The sequence below is a fragment of the Chroicocephalus ridibundus genome, chromosome 1 (assembly GCF_963924245.1).
Source record: "Chroicocephalus ridibundus chromosome 1, bChrRid1.1, whole genome shotgun sequence".
Lineage (NCBI taxonomy): Eukaryota > Metazoa > Chordata > Aves > Charadriiformes > Laridae > Chroicocephalus > Chroicocephalus ridibundus.
Window position 1 is genome coordinate 103,868,567 of NC_086284.1, and position 6,046 is coordinate 103,874,612.

Sequence of the window (6,046 nt, forward strand, 5' to 3'; positions counted from 1 at the left end):
TTGCTATGAGGTGCTATGCATACTCTGAGCATGTCTACTAAGCATAGGCTCTCCTGGGACACCGACGAAAATATGTGTAACTGGAGCTTTAATTCTTTTGGCCTATAGGTTTTAAGAAATGTTTGAGGATTGCTAGAGGGCAAGATACAAAAATCAACAAAATTAACTTTATCTTGGGTCATAAGTGCAGGGATCTTTCTCAAGTCCATAAGGCAGTCAAATCACTCGTACCATCTTAGATGGCAAAATTTGATCCAGACAGAATATTTATATGGTTTGCTTCATCTTCTTTTATGTGATAACCTTTCAATGATTTCCTTTTCTGAGTTGGTCATCAACAGGTAACCACAATGTCACTTTTGCTTTTTAAAAGCCAGAGCCATTAGTTTCTAAATGTGCTTATGAAATGCAGATACTATCGATTCCTGTAAACGAATGAAGTATATGCAGCATTAGCCAGCTCAGGGATGTAAAAGCTGCAAACCTGTCCTATCAAAAAGACTGATGATTGGGAAGAGGCTGATATTATTACAGTGAAGTCTGTGGACAAGAGGTTGTGTATAACCGTGTCCTTTGAAACACACAGCATCTAATGTTGCCTGGCATGCGACAGGTGCCTGTACCCAGCACAATTTCTTTAAAGAAAAAATAGTTTATGGAATGTTTAACCAATCAATGTAATTTTAGTATTTGGTTTCTCTGTTAATGTATTTGGAGAAATAAATATGCAATGCAATAAATAGATAATGCAGAAGTGTATTTATTGTGTAACAGAACTGAGTGAATAATAGGTTGTTAAGTACCACTTGGTGTGGGCCATCATATCTATCATGATCACCATATGACGTAGTCAATAGACAATCAGCGGGGAGAAAGCGTGTTGTGTTGAAAGTAACAAAGTAGGACATAATCTGTGAAATATTGTCAGCTTCACCACAACTTCCTGAGTGATTTTGTGTAGACTGATTGCTCTTTAAGACAAAGGCTGTCATTTATCCTTTTTCTGAAGCTGTAAAAAAAAGAAAAGTCAGTGTATTAGTATTGCTGAAATGCCTTCGAAACCTCAACAAGGGGATTTCAAAGCAACATTCAGCATAGCTATTGTACTGCCAGTGCTCTGATAAATGGAGTGAAATGACAACCTCTTATTCGCTTGTAAATATTAGGAATGCCATTTTCAGGAGACAAGCCTTTCCAGTGGCAGTCATGTTCCTGTTAGTCTGCTGTGAACAATTCTTTGGTAATTTTCTAGTACTGATCTTGAGTGGCCACTCTTCTAGCAATAACTCGGGCTCTCCAGGTTGGCACTCTCCTTGAGAAGGAACTCAAATGACATATTGTTATGCCGACAGTGTTAATGGCTGACACCAAACAGGCCTTCACCCTGTGCTTCGCTGATGCTGTGCTTCTCCAGCTGAGGAAGACACCCACCGTCTTATGGGGACAAACAGAGCCAATACTAGACACCTCTTTCCCGATATAAAATGGGCATTATTGCGTATAAGCAGCAGACTTGTCCCAAAAGGGTCTCTCCACCCTTTCCCAGGGGTGCTGGATTTCCTTTACAGGTGCAGACCACGTGTGCAACATACACACACGAGGTTCATTGTTTCCTGGAAGCGTCATATTTTCTGACACAGACGCACTTACAGGAGCCCTTCCACAGACACCTATAAGAAGCACGCTGCTTCTGTGCCTGCAGCCTGACGCTGCAGAGACCTGAGCAACACCTGGCAGAAGGGTGAGTAGGAGCAGGCTGCTGCTGTCACAGTCGTTCATATGCCCTCTCTCAACTTCCCATGCACTCTTGAAACCAAGGTAGAGACCCCAAGGCCATGGGCTGTGGCAGCAGCACTTGCTACATGATGAGAGGAGGGCTTTGGACAACTGAAGATTTTGGTAGCTGAGATATGATACTGCCAGCTCTTGGCTAGCACAGTCATGATGTGCTAAAAGCTGAGAGATGTACTTAGTACATTTTTTTCAATCTTAGTGGGAGGAAAACTATGCGCTTCAAAGTTAGGAGTTGGCTGGAGGAATGATGTAAAATATGTCCTTGGAAGATATAGGGTACCGTGACAGTAAAATGATGAGTTTGGTTAAAAACATCTATAAAGCAGAGATGATGGTGGTAAAGTTTGCTTAGCTATGAAAGCCTTGCTAGGAAAAAAACCTCCAAAACAACAAAACAAAAGCCCCCAAAACCCAGCAAAAAGTCCCCCACCAGAATTCCATTCTGCACATCAAGAGTGAGCTGTAGAAGGTAAATGCGTGGATGTAACATGATGCTTAAGGGGACATACTATTGCAGGGCATTTCTGACCTTGAGTCAGATTTATTCGATGATAATTTGTTACCTTGTGCTCAGACAGTTTAGAAGGAACCCTTTTTGTGGCAAGTTATTTATGTAAAGCACACTTCACCATAACCATTTTGCCGTCTAGAGCAGGAACTACAGCTGGCTTGCTAGTTTATTACTGGTAGAAATATTTAGTAACCTACTAAATATATCATAATACTTACAGTTTATATTCTGGGAAGTTTGAATGCAACTTCCTCACCGATATTATAGAAGAAAGAACCAGAAAATGGTGTTGATACAATCATCTGTTAGAAGAAGCTGTATCTCCAGGACACAGGCAATCAAACAGAAGGGAAAACAATGCGTGCCCCTGTGGTCATCAATGTCAATACTAAAACATACGGGTGATGGAGGAAACTAAGCCATGCAAGCTCCACTGAGTTTATTTCAGTTGGCTGACAGACAAAGGAGAAATCATTTGCTTTTTTCTTCTCATGTTAACTCTGGAACAGGATAAAAGAAGCAAATACAGCATTTCATCTTGTTTCAAAAGCATAGAAACATAGGTTCAGGAAAGGAAGGACCTTAGGGACTCCAGTGGTTCATTGTACAGCCCCGAGGCAGGATCAGTTGTATCTGCCCTCTTCATAATGGACATTTCATTTTAGTTGTTGGTTTTGTTGTTGGTTTGTTTGCAGGGGTTGTTTTGTGTGTTTTTGTTTGTTTGTTTGTTTTTTTATATGCCACTTCTTAGGAAATATCTCCCATACTTACTCTGTTTTTCATCATTAGAAAAATTTTTCTCGCTGTAGTCTTGATGCAGTCTTGTGACTGCTTTCATGTCTGTCATGGACATATGGCATAGATTATTAATTTCCTGTTTTCAGAAACCTTTCACATTTTTGAAGGCTGTCGTTATGTTGCCATCAGACTTCTTTTTGCTAGACCACATAATACCATCTTCCTTCACAAAGTGTGGTTTTCATCCTCCTGACTTTTCCCAGCGCTGGATATAGCTCTCCACATGGCCTTACTAGTGCTAAATAGCAGGAAGGGTTATTTTACGTGTTTCATGGACTATAGTGTGGTTTGTGTATTCTCTATGGCCTGTGCCTCTTTCACAACAGTGAGACATTGACTCATTTACAGTTTATGACCCATTATATGCCCCACATTTGTCTCCTTTCACCTAGACCAGTTTTCCTTAACTTGTCTGTGGCAGTATCTTGTAAGATATTACGAAAAATCTTACTAAAGTCAAATATAACTTACCATTTCTGCCTTGTGCACAAAGTTTATTGATGTTCACTGAAAGGAATTAGATCAAATTTTTATTAATACTTTGTTATTCTGCAGCTGAGTGATCATTTTTCTCTATAGTTTTGGAAGCTAAAAACATTATAAGTGAAGTATATATTAAAAAACCCCACCTTCTTCTTTCCCAGTGCTGTGTTTGGACTTTTGGGCTCTATTTCTGTGTTTCTTGGACAAAGTGTCGTTGGCATGCTGTGCTCACGTGAAACCCCACTTCATAAAAGTGGATACATTCCCCCCCTTTCCAAATAGCGTGGCATGAACTATAGCAAGGCTACAGTTGAGGAATTTTCCTGAAGTAAATTCATGTAAAAAGGTACGTATCTATGCAATGCAAGTTCTTCCTTTGTGTGTTAAAAGCAATTTGCTTTTGAGACTTTAATCTCATTGGGAGTGAGGTATTTCACATGGGGGAAAGCAACCTAGTAGCAGTTTAGATTTTCTGAAATATTTCAGTCTCCCTTCTCGTTCTAACGTGTACTTCCATCTGACCAACTGCTCTGTGGCTTTTATTGTGGCAAAAATTAAATGATGGGGTGTTACATCCCCGGTTTCTGCATCTTTGCAGATTTGTACCATAATGGGAATTTCTTCCTGAATTTTGCTGGTATTGTCCAGGACATGGTTATAATTTGAGATGAGAACTGGTGAGCTAACTCAAGCCTTCCAGGTGGTGCGTCTCCTCTACCTTGCAATCCCCGCCTCTTCTGCAGCTTTTTAAGGGATAAAGGAATTCCTCCAGGTATCCAGTTAAAGGCTTCAGCCACCAGCAGAGGAGCAGCTGAGTCCTCTAGGGTGAGGAGGACAATGCCTGACACCAATCATAATCTTTTTATAAGTTGCTCTAACAAACTGCCCTTTCTCTTTAGGAAAAATGTGAGCAAGATCTTGCTTCCAGGAGAGGCTTCCAGAGTTGTGAGAGTGGCTCTTGCTGCATGAGTAGTTGGAAGGCCCAAGTCCCTGCTTCTGCAGAGGCTCTGGTGCAAAGACAAGAGCTAAAATCATTTGTTTCTCACAGCTGCTCCCATACCGGTGCTGAGATGAAACACCATTTGCCTGCTCTGTGCACCCTTCTGGTCTCACCTTTGCTGTACTCCGGACATACTGTACTGCAGGCACCAGTTGTCATTTTTCAGAAAGGGGCAGGATACAATGAGCAAGGTCAGGTTCAGAGATGGAACAATAAAGGTGTGAGGGCTACATGGCAGGACTTTATTATTAAGTGTATTTCAAAGGATATTTCCTGCATTAGTATTTTATTCTCACACTCATGAAGTTCTAGAAAGACCCGTAGGTTTAGCTGTTGCCCTTTTCTTTTGACCCTCCACCCTAAGATCTACAAGAACAAAGTTGTGTTTGGGACAGATATAATTCTCTGTATCAGAAATGTTTTTATCCATGAGACAGCTGAATATTTTCAGCACATGAGAAAACTCAGGTAAATAAAATATGAGCATCTGGTCAGAACAGTGCATTAGGTTCTCGAGGACAGCGGGGTCGTTTGCATCAACCAGGCTGGAAGAATGTGGAAAGCCTGCTGCCAACCTGTCTTTTTTCCAGCCCATGGAGATCTATCTTGTATCTTCAAAACGCCTAACTATAATACATCTACAACTTTCATCTTCGTAGATAATACTTCATAATGATCAGCAAGTTGTGCTTGGTTAGGGTGAGTTTCAGAGCCTGGTTGTACTGTTACATCGGCATGTCTGAAAATCTAACCCATGTGCAAAGCTCCAGCTGTGAACTACATCGTCTTTGTAACGACATTACTCACACAGGTTGGAAAAGAAAGTCCCTGCTCTGAGGACCTTGCAATCTAGTTTTAAAAAGTGCAATGTAAACAACAGAAGCTGAGAGAAGGGAGTAGAAATGAGAGACAATATTTGAGTGACGTGATGTCAGAGTTGATGGGAAATGGAAGAGCTGAAAGTTATTAAACAGATTCTTTGGTCTAGCGCTTTCTCCAGGGTGAAATCCTAGCGTTAGCAAATGCACATCAGTGCTGCTGGAGCCAGGATTTCCTCTGCAAGATTTCCCCAGTGGTTTCTCATTTGTCTTTTTGATATCATTATCATTCCATGCTTTCAGTCTTTTACGATAATTGCTTGAAAGCATGCAAAATTAACTTAATGAAATCCAATTTGTAAGGAAGAAATAAGAAAGGACTCTGTATTATGAAGTGCAAAAGAGCAATTTCCAGTATATTGCATGCAGACGGTCAACTAAGCCTGTTGATTATTTGCAGTTCTTTCTGTAAAAAAGCTATTTTCTTTTTCATGACAGTGCAATGTCTAGGGAAGGAGCCTTGATTTGCACAGGCATTCCATAGCACTTCTTTGATACCCGAGGATTACTACAAAATTACATTTTGCCAAGTCATAATGGTTATTTCCCAACCTGCCTCAGAAAAAAAATGAGTAGCTTAAT